Here is a 27,036-nt window from a genome sequence, read left to right as displayed (position 1 = left end):
ATTAGCTGAGGCCGTTAGCAGGGCCGTGGGGAGCTCAGCGTGGTGGAGATGAAAATATGCTCAGGGAACAGAAACTCTCTGTGGCCACCCCAGCCGTTCTGGGCTGCTGGCCAGACTCCTTTGGATGGATTAATGGCAAAGTACAATGACGATAACGAGAGCTATCCTTTCCAATGGAGAGCTAATCCACAGCAAGCAGGGCTCTAGACTTGCTGATTCACTCTCTAATGGGTAAACAGGGATGTTCTGCCCCTGCTCTGGTGTCTAGACAAAGTGGGGTGCCCTGGGAGAGGCGCTGCTGTGAAAAGCCAGGCAGTTTGCGGTGCAGCTACGTGGATGTGTGTCAACACTTCCACTGGAAACTGTCTTCCCGGGAGGATCTGATAGCGTAGTGATGCAGAAATGATAGGGTGAGCCTCTCTAAAATCTGGGTGGTGCAGGAGCTAGAGGAGACTTCTTGTAACGCTGACCTAGAAACCGGGTAACGGCAGTTGTGGTGCTTTGTCTGTTGCACAGCGGAGTGATTGGAAAGTGCCGTTCGCTTGGCAAGTGGGAGAGAGCAGAGGTCGTGTCGCTCCCCAGGGAGTGGAGGTTATTGCTTTGATTGTTATGGGAAAGGCTTGCAGAATTCAGTGTACAATGCTCCATTTTGCACAGGGCTTTGGCTGCAGCTTAGCATGGAAAAACGCATCCTGCTTGGACAGGCTGGTCGGAGTGGACCCCTGAAGAGCCTCTAGTCAGCGGTGCAGGGAGATTTCCCGGTGGGTTTGGTGCTTGCAGCCATGCAAACTCTGCTTTTCTCATAATGATGCAGTAGGGTGGGTAAAGATTCATGCTTTTAAGGTTAAAGTCAGCACAAAGGCAAGAGAGACCTAGAGCTGTTCTGGATTATGTCCTTGCAAGATTTCCTCAGCTGGGAGCCACCCTTTTAGGCCTCAGATGCAAAATAAAATATGAAAAAGAGGAGGCAAAAGTGAAATAGAAGGGAGGAAATGCAGAGACCTGGAGCCTGAAAAACCCAGGAAACACCAACAGCCTTACAAACCAACCAGCCCTAGCAAAGTTTCTGCAAGTATGTTGGTGTCACGCCTGGACAACATTTTACTATCTTAGATAGTAAATTTCTCTTATTTTACTAAATTTTACTATCTTAGATAGTAAATGCACTTGAGCAGCTACTCAAGTGCATGATCCTGAAGCTACTGATAGTAAAGATTCATGCTTTCCTCTGTCTTTTAAAACTGATTTCCACCTGTGAAATATGTTTTGTGGTGAAGGCTGTCAGCTGAGGAACCTGAGTACGTTCCTGCCCCTGCAACAGAGTCAGTTCCTTCATCCTGTGTGAGCGTAGCTGGGCTGAGATGAGCCTGGGCTTCACGGCGGTCGGTGGTGTTTGGCCTGTCCCTGGTCCAACAGCCTTTGCTGGGACGTGAGCCCACGCAGCGGTTTGGTGCCTTTGGGGAAAATGGTGAGGCCCAAACTGAGGGAAGGGCCATCAGCCCGGGGCTCGATGTGGAACCATGAGATGCCCCAAAGCCTGAGACACATCCTGGGTGTCACTTCCAGCTCCGCATTTCTAGGGCATTCGGAGTGGTATTGGTACAAGAACATAGCATCCAGTGAAGTGCAATTTTTGACCTAAATGTCTGTTTTATGGGGGAAAAACAAAACTGTTTTAATTAAACCCAAAGCTCAGTGGGATCCTCTTCACTGCAGATGGCCATTACTCCTCTAGTGATGTTCCTGGTGTGGTCACGCTTGACTTGGCCATGCAGAACAGCTCTAGGTCTCTCTTGCCTTTGTGCTGACTTTAACCTTAAGCAGCTCCATTTACCAAGCTGCTGAGGACCCATCAGCTTCTGAGCCTGCCTCTGCTGGGTGCTGCGAAGCGGGGGCTGTCATGCCTCTGCCTGCTCTTTCCTTTGGCCAATACCGCTCAACAGTGCAGTGCCAGTGTGAGGGTTGGGATGTGAGGAGCACCAGGGGATCAGGCCTTATATCGCTTCAGGGCAACACCTGGAAAGGTCTGTGATATAGAAAGCTGATATTAAATTCATTACAACAGCTCAGTTACTCCTCTAAGCCTCAGTTTCTCCCACATGTGCCCCTGTTGCTGCTGGCTGGAGTACAGCAGTGGGCTCTTCAGGACAGCCCCCAACACTGTGTTATGGTCCATCTCCTGCCTGGACACGTCCCTGAGTTTTCTCTCCTGCAGTTTCCTGCTGCTCTCCCAGCTGGTCTTTCAGTCTTTCTCCTGTTTTCATGCAGATCCCCCATCCCACCACGCTGAGGCTTGCCAAAGCCCGTGCTCATGTTCCCATCACTCTGCAGGTGCTGGTGACTCTCCTGGGAGCAACTTGGTGACGCGTTTGGGTGCTAAGGTGCCCTGTGTGCTGTGCTCCCCGGGCACTGCGCCCCAGGACAGGGACCAGGGCTACGTAGGAAGAGATTTTTCACAACCGCTGTATTTCCCGACAACTCAATTTCTTTTCCTGCAACAGGACAGGCTGAGACTTGTACGAGTTTTCTGATGAAGAAGCAGGGCCAAGAAGTAGAGAGGGAGCCCTGCCTGGGAGGGACAGTCCCACAGTCAACTTCTGCCCCCGACCCCACCTCCTGCAGGGAGGAGAAACCTTTTCTCAGGGTTATGTCAGAAGACAGACGTGCTGAGAGGGTTTCACTTCTTCAAACAGCTGGGTTTGGGACAATTTCCAAATGAGTTCTGGTGATGAATAAGCACTTTTTTTCCCTGGAAAACTCTTCCTCCCCCTCCTTGTAGCAGAACAGTCCTCCAAGACTAATGGCCACATTGCCCGAATTCCAGGCGAGCCACCTCGCCTTCCTTCCCCATGCCTTTGGGGCACCGTAGCCCAGGGCTGACACAGCTTTCCTTGGGGACAGAGGTCTTCCAGGGGCTGTGGGTGCCTCACCCCGGGCAGAAGGACCCTCTGCAAGCTCCCACCAAAAGCCACTGTGTGTTTTCTAACATTTCTCTTGGTGGGGTTGCACCTCTGGTCTTGTGGCTGGTGACAAGCTGGGGTCACACTGAGTGCAGCTTCTTTTATAATTTGACTGAGGTCATTTTCAGTGGGGTTGTGTTGCCTGTTTCTTTCCTTTGTGGCAAACCAGGGGTTTCCTGTTGATGTTGGTGAGGGTGTGGGTATCCCAAGAGCATCAAGACCACTGTCTCCTGTCCAGGGCTTTCCCCTGACCCTCCAGGATGACTGAATATCTCCCCCATGTGTGATCTCTGGTCATTAAGGAGACATTTCAAAGGAGGTTTTCTGCCTCCCGTTTGCAGCATCCCACTCTGCTGTTGTCCAGGCGTGACACCAACATACTTGCAGAAACTTTGCTAGGGCTGGTTGGTTTGTAAGGCTGTTGGTGTTTCCTGGGTTTTTCAGGCTCCAGGTCTCTGCATTTCCTCCCTTCTATTTCACTTTTGCCTCTTCTTTTTTATATTTTATTTTGCATCTGAGGCCTAAAAGGGTGGCTCCCAGCTGAGGAAATCTTGCAAGTACATAATCCAGGCCTTTAGAAAAATTAGTCATTAAACATCTACATGCAGCTTCCCCTAAAAGATGTAATGGGCATTGCATTAAGAGGTGGGGTAAAGCAGAATATCTATACAGAAATATGGCTCTAATCATACAGAGGCTAAAAATGGACAAGAAAACACTCCCAAGGAGTTAGTCCTTGTCCACAAGTCCCAGCAGATAATTGTTTTTTTGCAGCATGCCTTGAGCATTAATGTTAAGGGATATTTTGGACTGAGAACTGGGAACTGATCCCAGCACGCTGTAGCCTTCATGAGAACTCCTGGCAAGCGCTCGCTTTTCTTGAACACAAAATATTTGCAAGTCCTGCTGAGATGCCTTCCTGTGGGGAGCAGCGGTGAGGACACCGGGCTTCATGCGTGGATACATCCCTCTTGCCCTGGCTGAGCAGGGCTCTCCAAGCACCCAGCCCACACGGCTCATTCACCATAGGGACACAAATACAAATGCTGGAGGGTTTCTCTCTGAAATGCAATCTCCTTATGAAACATGGTTTGTGTGATGGGGGATTGGTTTTCCTGCTGTGACCTGCCAAATGGCAGGGTTTGCTTTGGGGAGTGGGCTGTGAGCAGTGGAGGAAAAGGGGCAAATGGAACGGACTTGCCAGGTGTCTCCTCTGTCCTTGCCCTGGCTGAGGTCCTGCTTCGAGGAAGAGATTTCTGCACCAAACACTCTGGACTCTCACTTTGTATTAATATGAATGAAGAATGTGTGTCTCAATCTCAAAAACAGTCTCCTTAGTGGCTAAATCCTTTCTGAAATTGGGTCTGGGGTGGTTCTGTTGCTGGTGGGGTGACTTCCTTCGGCTGTCTGCAAGTCTTTGATGGCTCTGCAGAGGGAAAGTGGGCACCTCTGCTCTGAGACAGGTCAAAATGACTTGTCTTTGGAAGGGGTTGAGGCTGGGGATGAATGCCCCACTTGGGTGTTGGTTGTTTTTAATTTGATCTGAAACAAGGAACCCAATTTTGGCCCATGGTTGGATTCAAACACAGGCTCTGTTTCAGGAGCTGTCCCCGAGAGCATCCCCAGTTTTGCTCAGTGGAAAATTCATTAGCAGCGTGTTTGATGAATGAGGCTCTGTTACAACACAAACGTTTCAGAAACCAGCAAAGCCCCGTTGGGTTATATAGAACTTTGTGACGCTACATAAACATCCAAGAGGGCGAGTGAGCAAAGTGGTGGGTGGTGCTGCCGGCGCGTAGCTGCCGAGCGCGGCTCAGCACAGCCGTTGCTGTTTTTCCTGTTACTCTTTTAGATTTCCTGAAGCGCTCGTTGCTGTGGCAGCGAGGGCAGTTTGGGCTGCAGGGTTTGTGAATGAGCAGTTTTGGTACGGAACAGGAGACCAGGGGAGCCGGGGTGGGTTGTCACAGGTAGTGCAGGCAGGTGAGGTGCTGCCACCGCAGCCCGGCCAGCCCCGGGGTCCCCCCCGCAGCCCCCCCACTGCTCCCACCCCAGGCTGCTCCTGAGCAGCATTTCTGGTGCTCAGCGGGGTCCATCCAGCTTCTTTCTCGCTCTGGGCTTTGACCTCCTGCCTCCACGCTTTTGCTTCCAGATTTCAACCGACTTGGACAACATTTTTTTCCAGGCTTCTCTTCCCCAAAGTTTCTTCACGTTAAGGGGAACAGAATCCAGAGTCTGAATTCTTTGCTTTCCCAAACAATTTGTTTCATATTGACTTAAGCGCAAATATGCTCTCTGCAATCCAATGTAAAGATCTGCGGAGCCAACAGCTCCTTCAAAGTGCTTTGCAGTGTTAAAATGAAGGACTAGACCCTGCCCCGGTACTTGTGAGCAGCTACTCAAGTGCATGATCCTGAAGCTACTGAGCACCAGCCCAGTGTCAGAAGAGGTCATCAGGGCTCTTCGTGTAATCGCGCTCATCAGCTGAGCGCGGCTGACACATCCACCGGGACAGAGCATGAGAAACGAAGAAACGTGCCATGCCTTTCCCTCGAGGCGGTGGGCTCTGTCCTGGTTTGCTGGGGCAGGTTTGCATTTCTGTGCTGGGCCACTCTCAGCAGCGTTTGCCTCTGGCCCCGGCAGCGCTGAGCACACTGGTCACATTGCCCCGACCTTCTCACGTTACAGGGCTTTTTTTCACTGGAAGCTATAAAAAGCCCCTCCCCCCCCGTAGTGAAATTAAAACCACAACGTAGCTCCTGACTTTGCTGGAGGGATGTTTCTTTTCCTTTACAAATGGAGCAAGGATGAGCAGAAGGGATGTGTGTGGCAGTGCAAGGTGTGTGTGCATCGGAGGGAATGACAGTGGCTGTGTCTGTCCGTGCTTGACTCCCACGCTCTCACCACCAACTCCCCAGGGAACTGTGTCTCCTTATTTAGCAAAGAGCCTAAAGTCAGGCAAGACAAATCTGGCCCACTGAGTCATTTAAGACCAAACTTCAAGTGTGACATAAGCAGAGCCATGCTTCCCTGGGCATGAGGCATTGCTGGTCCAGATCTGACTATATCTGCAGGATATTTCTGGGCAGAAGAGGCCCCTGTCTGTGTGAGATGGTTTGTCACAACTTCTATGCAGCTCCTGATGCCTCCCTTTTCCCCTTCCCCTCTGCTGATGTTTGTCTGTTGCAGAGGTATGTGTGGATACATGTTTGTGTGGTGTGGACCAGCCCTGGGAAGGATGGAGAGCTCTCAGGACTGGCCAGCCCAGGGTCTGTGATCCCTCTGCCATCTCGAGATGGCCTTGGAGCGCTGGAGTGGGGACAGCAGGCACGCTATTAATAAGGCAGAGCATGTAAGGAAGAGTGAGGATATGTGAACTGAGGTCCGTTGGTGGAAATAGCAATGGAGAATATAGGGATACACGTCATGTCTTCCAAAGAGTGGTGGATCCCTTGCCGAGTCCCATGAATTCACATGTATTTGATTTAGTGTAATCTCATGGAAATAAGCCAAAAAACCCTGAAGTTGAATTGTTGAAAAAGTTTACTAGGGTTTTTTTTTAACCCTTTTGGAAAATGTCAGTTTCTTGAAATCTCTCTGACCTGGAAACATTTTGATGCAGAAGGTTTCTGAGTTTTGGAGTAGACTGTCAGAGAGGGGGAGATGGACACCCACTGGTCAGACTGGCCTCGGGGCAGGAGCTGTGCCCAGGCCTACCCAGTTCTGAGTTCTTCGGGCTGAGGTCTGCCATGCCCACCTTCATGAAATGTCCACATTGTCCTTAGCTGTTCCTGGGAGAGATGGTGAGAAGGCCTGAAAAGGGTAAAAGATGTCCCAGATCTCACCCGAAAAGCCCTGGAACAAAACCAAGCCTGGAAATCTCATTCTGTTCCCCCAAATTACTGTTTCTCAAGCTGTCAGGGCTGTGAGATCGTGAGATGACCAGGCTCAGGAGGGAAGGCTTGCAGATCCCCGTGGTCCACAGTGCTGAGGAAAGACTGGGATTGCCCAAGCGGGAGTCTCCTGGAGCAGCCTGGCTGCTTCGGGGGTAATGCCCTGCCCCAAGGGCTGCCACTCCGCTTCTCGCCGCCTCAGCTCTTTTTTGTCCCTGGGCTGGCAGGACGTGGAGGTGCTACGGCGGCAGATTTTTCTCGCTTCTCCTTTGCAGACCCTCTTTGCTACCTCCTTCGCCCAGCTGTGACCTCTCGGTGGTGGCATGTACCCCTCTGCTCACCCGCTCCCCCGGAGCACCCTGTACTTTGCTTGCAGCTTGTTCCAGCTGTGTCCTGCCAGCACGACCCAAGGCACAGCTTCGTGAATCACCACCCTGTGCGTGGAATGAATTTAACTGTCGCCGTCCATCGCAGGGAGACGTGACCTTCGAGGCAGCTTTGTGGGTGGGCAGCGATGCCCTGCGGGGAATGGCATGCCCTGCGAATCCTCGGGTGCGCTGTGCCCGCTGGCTTCGGGCCCCGGACACCTCCGGCAGCTCTTGCTGCTCCTGGCCTCTCCACTCCTGTTGCTGCAAGCGTGGCAGAGGGAAACCTCGTGCCTGGCAGTGCAGGATTTATCTGTGCATCCTGCACGGGGCCAGGGCCAGCTGGGGTGGGAGATTATGGTGCAAGTTGTCTGTTGGGAAATGCAGGACACTGTGCATCTTGTGTTTTTCTGCCCAGGTTTTTAACTTAAAAATAATTTCTGGCCTTGTTATGCCATGTGTCTCCTTCCACCAGGGAGATAGAAGTCTGCAGCAAAGATCTTGTGACAGTGATTTGCCCCCAGTTGTGCCTTGGCTACACCCTCTGAGCACCACCAGTGTGGCCCAGCCGCCTAGTGCCGTTCCTGGCTCCTGTTAAAACCTGTTTTTACACCCATGTCCTCTGTTAGTGAATGCCACCATGGGCTGGAAGCCATTGGTCTAAAATCGGTCCCTAAACCAGAGGGAATGTGGAAAATTCAAGTGACAATCAAATGGGAAAGATATCAACTATGCGTTCAAGAAATATGGGTATCGCTATCACTTGGTATAGCTGGGTCATACAGCAACGTGCTGCGTGGGACTGACTGGGCTTCCAGCTGGAAAACCTAGGTAATATGTAGGATACAAGAATTTATATAGACAATAAATACTGTTTTTTCAAGATGCACACAGGGCACGGGGTGGATGCTTTCCACCTTTTTACTCCTTTTCTCTTTGAGAGCCTGAATCAGTACAGGCTCTGCCCTCATCAGCTCTCAGGTAGCCTCACTGTTGCATCTGCTCTTGAAGCTAAAGGCTTCCACATGAGCTGAGCCCCTGGTTTGCAATAATGGCAGTGTTACAACTGTTATAAAATACAGTATTCCCATGCTCACGTTCACATATTTGAGTTTTCTACTTCTAAAGAAGGGGAAAAGGGAATAGCAAGCACTATGAAAGCTCTTGTCACTTGGTGAGGGTTGGAGAGACTGGAAGATGTAATGTGAATGTGAACATGTGATTCTTGATGGTAAGGGTAAATCTGTGTGGACACAGCCCTTGGTAAAGTCTGGGGTGGAAGTGAAAGATACTTTTTTTTTTTAATTGAATATCAGTGCTTTACAGTTGCAATTTGCATTTTGGAAGGGGTCTCTCTCTTCAGTAGTCTGAAGGTAAGGGTATTGTTGTCTCCAGTGTTGTGGGATTTCCAGTGAGGAGGTTGTGCTTCTGGGGCCATTCTTGGTGCCTTATCTGAACTGTGCTTTTTCCTTCCATCCCATCACTTTCAGGCTCTGCTTTTGCTTAGGACCTGGGTGATCTGGGGAGGGGGTATATAGATGGGCAGAGGAGCTGAAGGTCAGGGACAGAGCCTCAGAAGTTGAGACCTACCTCCTTATTTGTGTCTTTTCACTGGTGGCATCCAAGAGCCTGTTGTCCCACTACGCTCCACTAAAACTTTTTATCTGATTTCTCTTTCTTTTTATAGGAAAAAAGTTTTGAAGGGGTTGGCTGGAAATATCCCAGCATGGTATGGAGGGTCTGGAGAAGTCCTCAGATGCAATTGGCAGATGTTTTGAGAGCCATTGCTGAACCAGTTCCTCAGCATGGAGCTAGGGGGAGGTACCGTCTTTCAGATGAGATAACAACAAAGTCCTTGTGACCCTTAAAAATTCTAAGATGCTTTTTGTAGTAATAGAGGTGTTAAGACTATTTTTATGGCCAAATGTTTGTACATCTTCCTAGTAATTTCAGTCCCACCTATTCATCTCCTGTAGCATTATAACATCTGCTACTTCTTCCTCAGAGATGTCTGTGCTTTCTTTAGCATTGTGTGATGGTTGCAGGAGAGTTACTATATTCAGCATCTTTCAAGCAATTCAGGAACCTTTGGGATGAGGCATTTACTATGTAAATGACAGTGGTGGGGGATTTTCATAGACAGGAGCAAGTGATTCACTGAGGATTTCCCTTCTGTATCGCCCACACGTGCTGCTCTAGTTCCCGCTCTGACTTCCTTATGTCAAGTGAAAGGGTTGGTCTGACAGCAAAGAGGTTTGAAAAAAATCCATCTTAGGGGGAACTCCTGCACTGGTGCAGGATGGAGACGCTGTACCTGGCACTGTGCTCCATGCCTGGCTTGGCTGGCAGGCAGGGAAGGCACGTTGTGCTGGCCAACTCCTACTGATCCTGTTAAGGGTGGCACGTTGTAGGCAACTCCTACCGAACCTGTTGTGGCTCTCTGAGCAGACAAGGGTAGGCAGGTGAAGAAGTGAGATGATTTTCTTGGCCTAAAACATGCTGTGAGACCAGGACTCCCTCTAGAAATGCAGAATCTTTTGCTTTTGCCTCAGTGAAGTTTCATTTTAATCTCTGCAGAGAACAAGTGATTAAAACCTTTAGCACAAAGCATATAGAAGATGTCGCCGTGAGCTATAGACGAACCAACACTTTATACATTAGTCCCATCATCCCTCTGTCGAAATGAAAGCATCTCCCAACTGGTGGTGTACTGTTGTAGTGCTTGAACCCCAGCCAGTCTCCCCACCTTGCTCTTGCAGACAGCTAGTTTTGATGTGTGGGGGTTTCTTTGCAAGTGTAGGGATGTGAGGAAGTCACTCGAGCGTGCAGGTGGTGGGAAGTGGACCACGAGCTCCGTGGGGGCTGCACGTGTGTGGGGTGCACTGGGCTGGAGCATCGGCGTGGGGGGAGCTGCCGTAGGCGGGTGCGATGGCAGAGGTGGCCGCAGCACGCTTGGCTGAGCGGGGAGGGCAGCCCTCAAGACCAGGACTCAGTCTGCAACCACCTTGGGACTCCCCCACCCTGATATATTTTTGTGGTTGTTATTTCCTTTTTCCCCTGGTAAGACTCGTTTTCCTACAGAAAGCTGCGTTTCACCATGCATGTGCTTTTAATCATATGCACATGATGAAGGAAACAACTGGAGGTGTTATGTGTTACAGCCTAAATCATGGGCCTTTCTTTTTTTCTTTTGTAGGGCTGCTGCTCCACACCTAAGGCTTCTTGGCTTTGATTTTTCCCTTTCATGAATCAAGTCTCAGGGGAGGAAACTGTTGGATAATACAACCATTTGTTTTGGCAATTGCCTGCGGGTGCCGGCCCTCCAGCCTTCCTGAATATGTACTCAGACGTGAACTGCTCAGCCCAAAGGGTCAGCAGGACCTTGATCTTTAACCTTAATAAAAAGCTGGTCGAAATAACAATAAGCAAAGGAACCAGCTTGCTGGTGTTCTCCGTGCTCTGCCAGCTCTGAAATGCAGAGGCCAGCACCGAGCCACCTCTTCCAAGGGAGACCTTGTCTCCAAAGTTGGGGCTCCTCACGCCTTGAGGTGTACCTCTGCCCAAGCCCCCAGCCAGGACCTGGAGTTCGGGCTCTGCTCAGGAGGGAGCCTTTGCCCCTGGGCTGCCTCCATCACTTTGCAATAGCTACAAACGCATGCTGAGCCTTTCTTGGTAGCAAACACAGCAAACAACGTAATTTCTCATGACCCTCAGTTCATAACAAAGCTGGTTCCTGTCTGTGTGGATAGGATCAAATCCTTTTGTAAACAGTTGCTGTCAATTATTACTTTCAGCCCTGCTATCAGTGTCAGACAGCAGCAGCCTGTAACAGGGTCCTTTCCCTCTTTCTCATTCTTGTGCAAGGCAGCCCTGTGACTTTGGGGTGCCCGAGCATGATGAGCTATGAGAGGAAAATATTTCATCTATCCAACCCTGTGAGAACAATAATCTCCTCAGACATCCCACCTGTCCTTGCTTCCTCTGCCCTGCACACTGCAAAAATAAGACACTTAAACGTTATTAAAGACATCTGGAGTTCCCCTCTCTAATCTTCTTGCCGCCCTTTGTGGGGTGGATGAGAGCCTCCCATGCTCCTACCCTGCAGCACCAGGGATGGGGTGACAGGGACAACTCCCACTTGTTTCAAGAAGCAGAGGTCTGTCAGTACGAGCTGGGAGTTTCCCTGAGATGAGGCATGACTAAGACTTCTATAGTGCTGCCCACACCTCAGGACGGTGTTTTAGGTTTAATGAACTAAAGGTAAAATATTTAGATGCCCCCCTCCCAGGCAGGGTGCCTGGAGGGACCCGCCAAGGCCGTGCCCTGCCCTGGGGAATGGGTGGCTGGGCTGGTCCTGGCTGGGAGCGGCGGGATGGTGTCACCCATCCCCGAGCAGGAGGGCACCCGGGGAGCGCCCGTGCCACGGGTGCCACCCATGCCCTGCCCTCGGCGTGGGCCGGGAGTGCCACCGTGCCACCGGCCCTGCCACCCCGGAGACACCCAGGAGGGGCTGGGGTTTGGGCTGGGGTTCCGTCCCCGTTACCCCGATGAAGCACTTTGCAAGGCCGTTACCAATAGATAAGATTGCAATTGGTCCCCTCCACAAGCCGTTCGGTTTGGGACGTTTCTGTTGGTTTTGGGGTGCTGATCCCATAGATGGCATGTGTGGTATTACTGTGCTGCTTTTCTATGGAGATGAAAATAATTTGATTCAGCCATTCAAAATAACATTATTAGCTGCAGAGAAAACAGTGCTAGATAAATGTGAATATTATTCCATTAGAAAATGTTTTCAACACAAATTATTTTGGGGGTGGGGTGGGGTGCTGAGGCAATGTACGGTTTAAGTCAGGAAAAATCTCATCATTTCTTTCTTCTTTCTCTGTGTTTTTTCCCTGCTTATTTATCTCTGGAGGTTTTTTAAAGGTGTTTTCACTGTGTTGCATGAAGGTGGCTCCAGGAAATCTTGGTGCAGTTAGTTGAAAACCCCTAGTATTGATGCTGATGGTGCAAGTTTGGGCCTAAGGTAACGCTGCCAATTCTTATTAGAGCCTTTTCCCCTCTGTGAGACCCAGACTGATGCTCACCGACAACCTCTGAGCTAAACGCAATTTTGAAAGAAAGCATTGGGGCAAAATATGCAGAGTTCAGCAAGCTGCTTCTGAATCTGCTGCAGCTTTTGGGACTGGGTTCCTCTTACTTCTGGACTCGTCTCTGCCCCCGTTTGCATTTTGGTCAGCTGGAAAGGGCTTGCACAAAAATCTGCTTGCTGGCAGCACAACGCCCACAGGCAGCTTCGAATAGCATCGATTCAGATACTAATTGCAGGCAGACTGCTGCCTGCCCGGGCCCTGCGTGCTGCAACTGCAGCCCTGTGATGGATGGCAAAGTAGAGTGTAAGTGAATTAGGGAAAGCAAGAACATCGTTAAATAAAATCAATGGCACAATTAGATCTGATCTGCATGGATGGAGTTCTGGATGTCAGCGTGCATCCTAAGGCTGGGCTTTGGGTGCTGAGCTCCTTTTTGTGAGCACACAAGGACCTACCTGACAAATAACGGTGCACATAAGGATGTGCACGTGTGTGCAGTGGCCATCAGAGACAACTTCCCTGTAAGGGCAGTTTATTTTTTTTGCCTAAACAGGGAAATCCTGTTGTTACATGGCTGAATGGCTCCATGTGTGGATCCCCAACCTTACCTTTAGATGTCACCCACTGTGCCAACACATGAGACATGCCTATCGGGGACAACACCATTCTTCTGCTTCCTGTACATCAGCATTAGATGAACTTTCCTCCTTGACAACCGTTTTGAGGCCAATGTGTTGCCTGTGCCACAGACAGGATTTAGTCGTGAGTAATGGCCACAACTTAGGCAGTAGTGGCTGCACAGGACTCACAAAGTTCCCAGAGCCCATTTGAAGTTCCAAACCCATTTGAAATAACCTTCAGCTTCCTGGTGGTGATGGTGGTTGTTAAGCTTTGGGGCAGTGAAGGTTTTGAAGGCAGGTTGGAGACAAGAGTGTTAAAGTGATGCTCCCATGTAGCCGGTCGAAAGGCGGGTGATGTTCCAGGGCTGTGTGGGCAGGAGGAGGCTTCCCCCGTGGCAGATGTGTGCTGGGCAGCATGCAGGGGCTGCTTGCGCTCTTCCTATGAAAGGCCAGTGGTGGGGACCACTTGGCACAGCCCAGGTGATGCCCTCACGTACCCAGGTTGACCTCAGTGCCACAGTGGGGTTGACAGAGACCTTTCAGCCTATCTCTCCACAACAGAGGGAGATGTGAATCATGTAGGGACAGCCAGGGTGCGTCTCGGTGAGCATTACTGAGGGCCCTGCCCTTGCTGACATCCTTTAGTTTTCTCTTATTTTGCCTGTGACATACCACAGCCATCCCTGGAGAAGGTTGTGGCTGGAAGCCAAGGTGATGTTGGGCGCCGTGTGGGACTGCTGGGGTGGAGCTGTGAGCCCTGCTCCCTGTGCCCTGGCCCTGCTGACATCGCACACCGCCTACCTCGAAGAAGTTGTTTCAGTGCAAAGCATGTCTGCTCTTGCTCTGGAGACAGAGATCTCTTCCCCTGTAAAGTGGGAATCATGCTACTGATCTGCTGGGGTCTGCTGCTGCGAAGCACAGGCAAAGAGCGACGTGGAGTTTACCAGTGTCTGGTTTTGGGTGGGTCGAGGGGGTGGATGCACGTGGCACCAGGCTGTGTGCACATCGGAGGGGAGAGTGGCAGAGAGTTTGCACCTCACAGGGGGAGAAAACCCCATTTTTTCAGTAATACCGTAGATAAGTAGAAGCCAAATGTGTCTTTTTAACCAGAGGCTCTTCAGTTATATTAGGAGTTTGGGCTTTATAGTATTTTCCACTCTGAGTGCATTTCCACATGCTTTCCCTTGGGGATTCCTACCTGCCCCGCAGACAATTTCTCTCCAGCCTCTTTAGGCATGGCATTGCGTTAGCAGCTCAGAAACCCCCAGCCCTTCCCCTGATCTCATCTCTGCAAGCAGCTCCGCTTACACCAGAGACTGGTTCTGCTGGACACAGTGGGAGTCCAGCTGTGTTTGTCGTCAAATGGATGTGTTGAGTGCAAGGCAGGACCGGGACCTCCTACGCCCATCAGATAAAGCAACGCGTTGTGCTCGGGAGAAGATGCTGCCTTATATGATGACATTAAATGCACAGAGTGAAGAAGTATTTCTGATTTCGCCTCCTCGGAGCTGAATGTCTCATCCACGCTACCCTTCTGGGCTCACTCTATAGCCACTGGAAGGAGACCAATACCTCTATCCATTTCTTAGACACCTACCAGGTGTCTCCTGCTGGGCACTACCAGGATGGGAGAGGCTGGGGACCGGGCCACCAGCTGACACAAGAGGCTTCGCTGCAGGTGGCCCAAGGTAGGAGAGAGGAGCCCCACTCTCCCACCAAGGGCTGGCTAGGCAGGGCCCTGTCCCTACAGAGCCCCGTGCCATCCCTCCCTCCCCAGCACGGCTGTGGATGCTCCCCCACGCTCTGCCACCACGTCCTCCTTGCGCTCCCAGAGCCGTTTGGCTGGCAGAGGCAGCATCCCAAGCCTGCTTTTGGGGCACCATCCCTCATCCCCCCCCCCCCCCCCCCCCCCCCCCCCCCCCCCCCCCCCCCACTGGCCCGGGTGTCTCGGCGGGAGCGTGGGGCTGGAGGCTGGGACAAGGGATGTCTCTTCTCTTGGGCCCCGGGGCCCTGCAGGAATGCGCTAATTGCTGCTGGAACAAAAGCTGCTTCTGTGCGGTGCTGTGCACAGCCCCGCTGATCCTTCCCAGGCCCCGCGCAAACGCTCCCGGTGGTTTGTGCCGTGTGCTCTGCACACACTCCTAGCATATTTGCAAAGGACTTAGATTTATCTTTTCTCATGCTGTTCTACTTAAAAGGCATATTTGGGGCATGCCAAGAGCTTGGCTGGAAAAAGCATTTCCTCCTCCTCCTCTTTTCAAATACAGAGAGCTGTTCACTCACATCTACCTTGAGTAATGCTACCTGAAATTTCAGGAGGTTTTCTTAAGAAAAAGCACTCCACACTCCCCAGCTATTTACTGCTGTCATGTTTACCAGGCTCCCTGGTGTCTGATGATTCAGCAGCGCTCCTTGCTCTTTGATAACTTTTTTTTCTAACCTGCGTTTTTTTGCCAAGGCAGCGTTATTTCCCTTATCTCCACACCAGCGCATTTGGGTGCGTTGCTGTGCCTCTCCTCCCTGCTCTGTAGCTCTGTGGAGATCAGACGCAGCAGGTACGGCTGTGGGTGCCCTGAGTAATGGCACAAGCATCCCACAACCACGTACTGTGATTTCCCCAGGACGGCGGAGCGCTTCGGCAGCTTGTTTTAATCTCCCAACACCACTGCTCGGGGCAGCAAAGAGCAATTTAGTAGACAGCTTGCTGGAAATTAAAGGATGCAAATTGAAGTTAGGGCAGCGCAGCGGCTTTTCCCAGGGAAAAGGAGCAAAATCACGTGCGGGTTGTGGCAAGGAGGGACAGTTTAAGTCACCCTGGGAGGTTTGCGCCAAGCACGTTGGATGCGGCTCCCTTCCCAGGCACTCAGATTTCTGCATCGTGGTTCAAAATGTAGAAGGCATTGGTTGCAGAAAGCCACACAGATGGAAATAAAGTGAGTCTGTGCGGGAACCAGGAAGCCGGCCCGTGGGTACGTGTGCTGGCAGCTCGGCAGGGTGCCCCCGTGCTTGCAGGGCTCCTGCGAGGGGACGGGAAAGGGGTGGCCGTGTTGTGCAGGCAGAGGGGTCTCTGGGGGGGTGGCTGGGCTTAGGCAACAGAAGAAAACATCTCGCTATGGATGAGGCCTCTCTCTGCCAGACCCACCACCCCGGGGCTCTCAGAGTTCCCCAGGTGATGCTTCAGTTATTAAAAACGGCGTCTGCGAAGAGGTGTGCTGCTGAGGTTTGCGTGTGAGAGTCCGGCATAAATCTCTCACCACGGTTCCCTTCGCCAGGACGTGCGTCCTCGTGGTGGGGAGGAGGGAGAGACGGGGTGATGCACTCTTTCATTTCTGTGTTTAAAAATCTGTTGAGGCAAGGCAGGGGCCGGGCAGCCGCGGCGTGGGGAGTGCTCTGCTGCAAATGTTTATCTGTCATTCCTGAAGAGCATGCTGAGCAGGCAGAGAGGAGCTCAGCCAAGGCAAAACTCTCTGCACAAGAGGCAAAAGTGACATCGGCTCTGGCATTTCTCCCCAGCCCTCACAGTGTGTTTTGTATGTACACTGGCACTTTACGAGCACTCAAAATAAGCTGTCTCCAGTCCCAAGATTAGGCTTTATTGCAGGTGGGGCTCATAGCAACGTCTCTGGCTGTGTTTGCCTAACAATGTCCATCATGTTGTTGTTTGATTATGGTCTTGCTGAAGTGTGGCCATTAGCTTTTACATTTTTCACGCTGTGTGTCAGCTCCCTTTTCTCTTTTTGGGAAGCTTTCCAGGGAAGGGTTTAGCTGTTGGAAAGGGCAGGGCTGGGGCACTGCCCCTCGTACATCTGACCACGTCGCCTTTCAGCAACCTCCCTGGCACAGGTGTGCAGCCCTGACTGTGTCCGAGTGAAGTTCTGTGCCAACATTCCTATTTTCATAGGTTGCTTATAAAATCCCTTGGACATGGTGCTCCTCACCTGGCTAAGAGCCGTGCCCGTTCCCAGTGCCACCTCCCTCAGCGTTGCAGCCCGGCTGGGGCTGTGCTGTCGGTTGTTTTGGGGGAATGGAGGCACCTTTCTGCGTGCAGTAAGCAGAGGCTGCTTTTATCCTGCCTTTGCTGCAAAGTGCGATTTTCCTAGAGGCAATGCAGGATTGGGCCCTGCTTTGTACTCCATCCTTGTCTCCGTTTTCAGGCTGGCTGCTCACCAAGCGAACCTATGTGACAATGTGTCCCTTTAGGCTGGCACAGCTCTGCAGCACTTGGGTTGCTCCCAAATCAACCCATCCACGGAGAGTGGCTCTCGGTTCTCCTTTTTCCTAGGATTAATGCAGGAACGTCTGTCAGCAGCTGGAATAAGCTGCAGAAAACTAAACCTGTGCTTAGTTCCTGCAAAAGATAAAGATTTAGCCGCAGGCTGAGAAGGAAGATCTCCAGTGGCTGAGGAAGGGACAGAGTGGACGTGTCTGGGGGATGGATGGAGGGGTTGTACGTCAGCGCTGTTCCTGGAAGGCACCAGCCTGGCCTGGCTTCACTCAACCTGACCCTGACAAATGCAGCCTGATGTAATTTTTTTTTTTTTTTAAGCGCAATGTCTGGATCTCGCTATTAGGGAGCTGACAGACAGACACACGGGTCTCTGCTGAGCCATTGAGCCCAGCGGAGAGCATGTATCACGTCAGCTAGTGAGAGGGTCCCAGCACGATGTCTCTGCTGAGCTCTGCACTGCTGGTCCATGGCTGGTTCGGTGATGCTGGGCTCAGGGCTCCAGGGTCTGGTAACCTCTGGCAAAAACCCGTCTGCCCCGGCGTAGCCCAGGGCAGGGTGTGGAGATGCTTTGCATCTTTCCCCATCCCGCCCCACCGGCTGTTGTGCAGGGGCTTTTGGAAACATCACCATTATTTTTTATGGGAAGTTGGTCTTCTCATTGCAGATGAGACCCGTGTTGTGGTCATGGGTAATGGGCTGCCGGGGTAAAACACACTTGAAAGGCAGCTTGTTTTGGAGGTGATGAAAAAAGAGCTCTCTGAGTGCCAGCTATCAATAGTTGCTGGAAGAAAAGAGCATTTTGGGGGCAGGAAGACCTGTGCAGCCATGCAGAAACGAGCCCCAGGGCCCCACCTGAACCCTGAAGGAGATGCTGAGACACCTCCTAGCACCCTCAAAAGATTTGCCCTTCCCTCTCCTCCATGGGCAGAGAGAGCCCCAAGCACCCGTTGCTGTAGAGTAAACAAAAGTGGCTTTTTAAGTCACTGCAACTAATTAGTCTGCAGTCCACCTCCTCACCCTTCGTATCCTCAGGACCCCAAAGTGCAGCAAATCCCACTCACTGACTGTGCTCTTTTCTGCACTTGTTTTTTTATCCCTGCCTCCTTGTGAAATCAAAGTATTCAAAGGACCTTGTGGGTGTATAAATCTATCTAGATATCTATATATACATATTTCTCATCGTGTTGCATCCAGCATGGTCAAGTCACATAAAAAGCCTATTGCATGTTTTGTTGGTATAGAGAAGTAGAGATTTTGTTTGTCAAACCTAAAAGTTATTTAATCCAGAGTAGTCCATGGAGAAGTGAATGGGGATGAAATTGCTCTGAGCCTCTCGGTAGCCTTTTTGTTCCAACTTTCAGGATTGGAGTATGAGGTTGGAAAAACATGGGCCCAGTTTCTGTCTTCATTGCTTATCTGTTGGCACAGCATTTTAGTATGAGCAAATAAAAGATGGGTGAGAGTGTTTTAGGAGTTAGGATGGGAATATCTCAGTTATTGAAGCTACTGAAAAATTACTCTCAGTATAACTTTCTATATGAAGAAGCAGGTTAATTGAACTAGAGCCATGTAGTAGAAATGTGCTGATTCCTACAACATTCTCCAGCAGCAAAAAAGAAATTGAAATATTTTATTTGGACAGTATCAAAACTCCAGCCGAAGCAGAATGTTTCTGTTCTGTCACTTAAATTAATTTCATGTAATGTAGGCTGTAAATTTTAATATTATATTGTCTTTATAGATTGTATAATTCCATGTGCTTGTAGTGCATAATTTAAGAAACGCATAGGAATAAAAAGAATAATGAAAGGAGTCACTGAAGTGAAACACTGTAATGGTCCTAAATTGATTGCTGGGAGGAAATGTTGCTTCTTGGCCAACACAAGAATTCTGGCTTTTTATGCAGAATCAGAATCAATCTCTCTCTTAAAGTCAGGATTTCCCAAGTAATGGAAATTGCAGCTCCCAGCCAGCTCTGCTCAGGATGTAATCTGTGTGTTAATTATTCATCGGAGCCAGATATAATAGGAGATAACTTAGAGGAAACCTGGGATAACACCACTGCTTTAAAGTCATGTCACATCCCCGGGCTGGCCGGGGACACGGGGCGAAGGAGGGGGGAAGGACACAGGCCCCTCCGGCCATGGTCTGCTGGCGGGGGGGCGGTGGGGGCCAGACCCTGCGGGGCTGGCGGAGGCCACAGCTCCGTGGGTGTCCACAGAGACCCAATTTGAATGCTGCAAAACCCTGACGTGAGCTGAAGAGCCCCACAGCTCACCGTGGCTCTTGGCTCTGCCTTGCAAAGGTTCAGCCTGCGGCTGCTAAAGCAATAACGGCGCTGCTGCTGCCAGGAGCCAGAATCAGCTTTCACTGGGTTCGTTTAGCAAAATACTAAAATCCTTACAGAGCGTGCGTGCGTACGAGTGAGGGAGCAGCAGCCTGTGCTGGTTTGCACGGGGAACCCCCCGGGAGGGTGTGCGTGGGGGTTGCTCACCTCGGCTGGACGGCGCCCGGTGTTGGGGAGCACGCAGGAGGCACCCCCAGCCTCAGCGCGCTCGTCCTGCACTGGGTCTCCCCGGCACCCGCTGAGAAAGAGGCAGCGGGAAGAATTTCTTTTCAACGCTTCCAGAAAAATTGCTGCTGGGAGAGGGAAAACATGGAGGAGGGTAGGGGTAGAGCCCAGGGCCCCTCAGCACTGCGGGGGCTTCTGCGGTGGAAACACGGCAGTTTGATACAGCCCCCATGCAAACAGAGCCGTTTCCTTGGTTCAGAACTTGCTGCCTCTAAGTTCCTGCCATCCAGCCATTTTGCAGGAAGCTAATTTGATTTTATGGTGAGCACTGGGATGTTTGGGTTTGTTCCTTTCAAGCCCACAGATCTTAGAGCCCTGTGGCTAGATCAGCATCTCAGGTGCTGTATAAAACCAGCGACCTTTCCACGTCCTCGGGATAATAGACTTGAAAGACAAGGTGAATACATACTATTTTATACAGTTTTCCAGAAATCTTACTGTACTGTTACCTCTGAAGAAACACATTTATTTTGGTATTTGAGACATCTTTGACACCTATCATGCAGCCCTGTGGCAACATGTAGCCCTGGGGAAGACCTGCATTAGGGAGGAAACGTGCGTTTCATCCTCAATTTAAGTTTTCAGTGTTGTTATGTAGAAGGAACAGAGTTGCCTTATTGCCCCAGGACGGGGCAGGAGATCCCAGAGGCTGCGGTGGGACAGCATGGTCCAGCCTGGAAGCAAAAGCGATCAGTGGGATTCTTTCCTCCAGCCTCCTGCCTGATCTCTGCAGGGGCAGGAGACCTGTGCTGGGGCAGCAAACAGCCGTAAACCCCAGAGATGTCCCCAGGGTCTGGTCCCACCTCTGCCTGGGAGCTGCTTCTATCCGATTCACCCACTCGCAAGTGATTCCTGGTCTCGGACTGATAACTTCATGAGAACTTTTCTGATAATTCCACAAGACACTTGTATTCACCGTGAAAAAATAACGTCTTTTGCATCAGCCGTAACTTCCCCAAGATGTTGCAAAGAAGAAAACAACTTCAGGTTTCTAATAAAGTGCTCCAACATCAGCTAAGCAGGTTTTATTTTCATTTTTCTTCTCCACAAAAGTTTCCATTGTGTCCAAAAGCCATTTTCTGACAAAAAAGGTTTTGATGGAAAATATTTTACTAAGTCTGTTCGAAGCTGATAGAAAGCATTGCCAAGAAAGAAGGAATGAATACTTCTGCCGTGGCAGCTACACAGCACAATAAAGGAAATATCACCCGATTTCCCAGAGCCTTGGGAGGGTGGTTGGGTGGTCCTGGTGCTGGGGCAGTGGGGCCACGCACATCACAGCCCCCAGTAAAATTGAGGTTAACAAATAAATCTGTTTCACTCAACAGCCAGAATACAGCCTTCACACTGGGGTGAAGCTTTCTAAATATCGTTCGGCATGTTTTCTTTAAAGGAAGGAAGGATCTTAATTCCAGCATTCCAGCCCAAAATAGACATCTCTAAGAATAGCCCTTCCTCACCGTGGGGCAGGATGCTGTCAGGAGGAAAAAGGGTCGGGGGAAACGAGAAGTGCTTTCCCTAAATAGCCGGGCTGTAACTGCAAAGTGATGGGTTTCAACTCTGACCACGGGTGATCACCCCTGGAGCATCCGACCCCACTGAGGTGGCTCCTCGGACCGGGGACCAGCGCGGCTCGCCGGCTCCTTGGGCCGGTGGGGCCGCCCCTCAGGGAGCTGCCACCCGCCCACCAGTGGACACGCATCGGCGTCCTGCACCCCGCTGCCCTCGGAGCCCACGGCCCTGCGTCCCGGAGCAAGGAGGGCATGCCCCAGCCGTGCTCGGTGTGTCCTGGCAGAGAGCAGCGAAGGCGTCCCATGGGAAAAATGAGGTTGGGCGGCACGACCTACTGAAGTCTCTTCCACCGTGAGTTATCCTATGATCAGGTGCTACCAAGCTGGAAGGCTTTTGTGCGCGGCTGTGCATGTCTGGGGTAGGGAGGACTCTTGTTCCTGTCTCTTTTGGTTTAAAAAGGGCGATGTTGGTGTACCCCAGATCCCATGAAGGTCAACAAGAGATTGGATGGATGGAGTTTGTAGTCCCACCCCCTTTTCCCTAGAAGATATAACTTTACATCATTTGAACTGTTTTGACTTTAATATTCCCCTTTTGGGATCACATTTTCTGTGCAAATATGAGGTTTAGAGAGGAATCTTGGAGCAAGAGATGAGTTTCTCATATAGTCCTATGACACCAAGAATTGTGGCTTTAAGAAAAATACTAATTTTCATGGATGTCTCAATGAAACAATAAAAACTGACAGCACAAGAAGGTCCTTCCACCCTCATTTCCTTTCTTTCAATGCTGGCAGCGGAATTTGAATCTCTCAAGTTAAACACCCTTAGATGCTGAGAGTTTAACATCTCCTGGAGGTGCAAGCTGCATCTTCCCAGTTCAAATATATCATACCTGTTCCTGGTACACCCCTCCAGGAGCTGTGTTTGAAGCCTTTCTATGTGCGACACTGGTGTCGCATTTGAATTGAGATTTTCCCCAGAAGTCAATAACCAGGCTCAGGTGATACTCAACATTAGACAGCCTACTTTTTTCAGAAGCACATGTCAGACCTTAAATATCATGGTATTGGCTTTACAGAATTGCATCTTCAGTTTAAAAACAACATTTTGGGGTTTGCCATGCCCTGGTTCATGTCTGGGGCAAGTGTCTCCTTGTGAGCTGGTCGTGTAGACTGCCTTGGCACTCGGGGGACAGAAGAAGGTGATTTAGGGGAAGAGGAGAATCACTCCCTGCTGTGATGGTATTAAAGGTACAAGAAAGTGAATGAACTGCCTCTACTTTTATAGCCCAGCTTTAAAACTGAGATGATTTATGTATTCAGGTGGGTTTAAAAGTTGTTGGCCTATAACCAGGCAAAACCCGCTAGGTTTGGCCAATTACTCACTTTGTATTTTGGGCCCTTCTCAAATAAAACTCAAGGTGGGTGTAACAAAACCACAAAAACCCAAATCTGAAAGATAGCTTGCACGAAACCCTGAAAAGCCCTCAGGAGCTGAATCTCACGGTCTGGAAAGAGGGAAGAATAATAAGGTGGAAAAAATGTGAGCTCCACCAGGCTGCAAACCTGAAACCCTTTGGTGCTTGTTTGAGAAAAATCAAGCCAAGGAGCTGAGATCCTGCCAAAATTTCTGCCGCGGGAAGGGCTGGTCCAGCCTGAGCTGCCTCCTTCCTGCTGCTCACACACAGTGAGGAATAAACTCTCTGCAGAGATAAGAGGATGAAACCCTTCCGCCGAGATGCGGCTTCAAACATGCCTCCACGAGTCCACGCCGTGTGCCCGCCAGCAGAGGAGATCCACCTTCGACAGTGGGTCCTGGGGCTGCAGCTCTCTGCTCCACGTGGATGCAAAGCTCTCATTTTAGTGAAATAAATAGCCCTTTGGGGCATCTTCACTCAGGGTGCGGGTGGTGAGGCTGACGCCAGCTGGAGTTTCCTGTGCCAAATGAATAAGTGCTATCCTGGAAACTATGCTAAGACAGGCACATGGAAAATCAGGAGGTGATTGGTGACAGCCAACAAGGTTTCACTAAGGGCAAATCGTGCCTGACAGATTTGGTGGCCTTCTACAACAGGATTACAGCACTGATGGGTAAGGGAAGAGCAACTGATGTCATTTCCCTGGACTTGTGCAAAGCACTGTCCTGCATGACATCCTTGTCTCTAAATTGGAGAGACATGGATTTGATGGATGGACGACTTGGTAGATAAGGAATTGGCTGGATGGTCACACTCAAAGAGTTGCAGACGGCAGCTCCATGTCCCAGTGGAGAGCAGTGACGAGTGGTGCTCCTCAGGGGTCGGCCTCGGGGCGGGCACTGTTTAACATCTTTGTTGGCAACATGGACAACTGGATCGATGCACCCTCAGCAAGTTCACCAAGGACACCGAGCCGTGTGCTGCGGGGACAGGCGGGAGGGCAGGGATGGCATCCAGAGGGACCTGGGCAGGCTGGAGAGGGGGGCCCGGGCAAACCTCATGGAGTTCAACAAGGCCAAGGGCAAGGTCCTGCATGTGGGTCGGGGCAATCCCCAGCACAGACACAGGCTGGGCGAGGAGTGGCTGGAGAGCAGCCCCGAGGAGAGGGACTTGGGGGTGTTGGTTGATGAGAAGCTGAACATGACCTGGCAACATGTGCTCACAGCCCAGAAAGCCAACCATATCCTGGGCTGCAGCCAGAGCAGGTCCAGTTCAGGGGCCCCCAACAGCAGAAGGACACGGAGCTGCTCGAGCGGGGCCAGAGGAGGCCACGAAGATGCTGGGGGGGCTGGAGCAGCTCCCCTGGGAGGCCGGGCTGAGAGAGTTGGGGGGGTTCAGCCTGGAGAAGAGAAGGCTCCGGGGAGCCCTTCGAGCGGCCTCCCAGGGCTTAAAGGGGGGGCAGGAGAGGTGGGGAGGGACTCTGGGTCAGGGGGTGGGGATGGGACGAGGGGGGACGGTTTTGCACCGAAAAAGGGCAGATTTAGATGAGATGTAAGGCAGAAATCCTTCCCTGTGCGGGGGGTGAGGCGCTGGCCCAGGGTGCCCAGAGAAGCTGTGGCTGCCCCCTCCCTGGAAGGGCTCAAGGCCAGGTTGGACGGGGCTCATGGCAGTGGGGCTGGAACTAGATGATCTTTAAGGACCCTTCCAACCCAAACCATTCGATGATTCTATCATTATAACAGCTAAAGGGTTTTTATCCACGTGATGTTTTTGCCCTTGTTTTCAGACCCAGCTACTGGAGTGTGTTTGGGAAAACAATGACGTGAAAGTGCCAGGTTAGCTCGTTTGATTTTTGTCCCCTTCTTTCCTGTTTTTTGTACAATCATCTCCAGGAGATCTGTCAGTTTTGCCTCCATACTTCTTTGGAAAAAAAGCCCATGGCCAGCAAATGCAAGCAGAGCTGTAGGGCAGAGGAGTGGCCATGACACGTACGCCCAGCTCTCGCTGTCACCAAGCCACCCACCATTTATCTTTCCCCTGCTCTGAGCCCAGGTTTTGTTCACCAATGCCTCTGTTGTACTCAGGAATCGCTCTGCTCTCCTGAGCTCCTGAACACGCCCCTCCTTTCCCCCCAAAGGTGGAATTGCACAGTGCTCATGGTCTCCAGCCTCACACAAGCTCATCTGCAGGCAGAGCTGTAGCCTGCAAAGCAATAGATAAATTGTTTATTTCCCCTTCCCCATATTTGTGCCTCCCTTCCTTACATTTTGTCCCTGAAAGCAGGCGCAAAGGGCTTCTCCGAACAGAGCACATGACCCTGCACTCCTGCGCTGGGTTTTTATAGCTACTTGGCTTAGAATAAATACTTTTTTTGCTCTAGGCTGGAAGTCTCTTTTTAAGGAGTTGCTGCCCATAGCTCCAGCCACAGCAGATATCACTGCTAAGCTGTCATTGCTGAAAAACCTCCCACAGGTCTCGCTGCCCTCAGATGAGCAGTGGCCCCATTGAAAGCCTTTTGTTTTGTTACAGGTTTCTCAAGTGTTACTGATCTCTATAGGTGCTCTGACTCCTATAGGTGTTAATGATTGCAGATAGACAGGGCAAGCACATTGCAAAATCATTTCTCAGCAAAGAGTGGGAAAATGCAGATTTCCTGGCGTAATTTTATGGCTTTCATGATTTATTGCAAATCTCTTCTGGTTATTATTTGTGTCGTTATGTTTATCTGGTTTTATCTATTTTAATTGTTCTCAGGTGAAATCATGGTGTTTTGTTTCGCTTCTTATGACTGATGAGAGAAGGCAAATCATGTTCTGTCTTGGGCTCACCAGCACCAGGGTCCCTCCTGCACCCCCTCAGGTTCATTTGTGTGATGAGTTTCTGAGTGTAGAACATCTCTGTCCAACTGTTTCTTTTTGTGGTCCATTAGTGACACTGAGAAAGCCCAGCCAGGCGCTCAGCTCACAGGGAAAGCTGCTGTGGAGTGAGTGCAAAACAGCAAGCAAGAGGATGAAGGATACTCTTGTTAACATCAGTTATTGGTGTCTTGCTACTTGGAGAGACTTATATCTCTGTTAGTGCTGCGCAGTATCAGGCAGAGAGCATTCATGTGCAGTTTTTAAATACAGGTTATGAAAAACAACGGCTGAAGTACAGAATGGATGATGTCTACCATACAGCCAGTTTGTGTTGGGGAGGGTACAAGTCCCATCTTGCAAATCTCGGTTTAGTTGAGCAGCGAGGGCTGAAGGACCTGTGCAGTGGGTACAGTGCTGAGGCTCCAGCACCAGAATTGGAGCCTGTCTCTACGAGGATACCCTCATAATTTCCCTGTGGTGTGCAGATACCTGGCACAGCTTCTGCCATCTGCTCTGGGGGGAGGTACCTGGAGGAAGGGCCTTTGGGGTCATTGTAGATCTTTTCATGCACCAGCCAGTTGTCTGAAGGAATTTACGCCAGGGCAAACCCCTGGGGCTGTGTTTTGCAGAGCTTCCTGCAGCAGAACAAATCCTACTGCGCACCCACAGACCAACAGAGAGGTGGCTTTGGGGAATTTGTGGCAATAAGGAGCCCTGTCCTCAGGTTGGTGGTACCCGCGTGTAAAGCGCGTGGGCTGCCTCTCTGGGGAGGCTGCTCATTCCCTGACGGCTCTTCCCCCCTCTCCGTGTCCCAGGACTGACACAAAGCTTTTGTGCCTTGTATTGTAATTGTGTAAGGCGAGATTCAGGGAGAGGCCATGGGATTTAGAGGAAAACTGAGAGGCTGGCATGTCACTTTTGGAGATGCAGGTGAAAATCCCAGCTGTCGACTCAAACCCCAAACCAAAAAGGCTTGTAGGTGCCTTTTGGAGAAAACCACTATTGAGGGTTCAGTGTGCAGAAACCCCAGTGACTTTCATTCTCTTACCTATTAGTCTGAGCACCATTCATCTTTCCAAAATGTGTCAGAATTAACCTTTTTCTGAAGGCTAATCAGGATACAATCGTAAAATATCTTTTTCTTAAACTGCTTGAAAATATTTGCCACTTGCAGAGCAAGAAACCTATCAATCCGACCCCGCTTTTCCATTTTCTTTAGCAGGCACTGTGTATGCCATCTGGCTAAGTGGACCACAGTGTTCCAAGGATAAAAATTACATGTAATATGAGATAAAGAATCAGGCAAAATATTTACGTAATGAAATCTTAATGATAGTTCTAAAGGTCTGTGGCAGGGCATGGCAGAAAAGAAACACTCCTCATGGTGGCTTGTCACACAGGGACAGATGCACAATGAAAGACATTCGCAGGAGTAGGAAAAAAGGGGGGTTTATTAGGAGATTTGATCTGCCCTTTCTAGCAAAGAAAATCTGCCAAATGATATCAAGTGATTTACGGG

At 50.6% G+C, this 27,036-nt stretch overlaps 1 protein-coding gene across 2 annotated transcripts in view; it reads left to right on the top strand.

The window, feature by feature from the left end:
* The window catches only part of TEKT3 (tektin 3), a 51,762-nt gene that overhangs the window by 4,508 nt on the left and 20,218 nt on the right, over positions 1–27,036 (top strand). Inside the window, exon 1 of one of the 2 annotated variants that reach the window (XM_042802699.1) lies at positions 21,223–21,591. The exons of the other annotated variant lie outside the window; for it this stretch is intronic. The gene's annotated coding sequence lies outside the window, so the exon portion shown is untranslated. Of the gene's footprint in view, positions 1–21,222; positions 21,592–27,036 lie in introns of those variants that run through there. 2 annotated transcript variants of the gene reach the window in all.

The sequence above is a fragment of the Tyto alba genome, unplaced genomic scaffold (assembly GCF_018691265.1).
Source record: "Tyto alba isolate M040663 unplaced genomic scaffold, T.alba_DEE_v4.0 Super-Scaffold_39, whole genome shotgun sequence".
Classification (NCBI taxonomy): Eukaryota; Metazoa; Chordata; class Aves; order Strigiformes; family Tytonidae; genus Tyto; species Tyto alba.
This window is presented reverse-complemented; position numbering and strand designations above follow the sequence as displayed.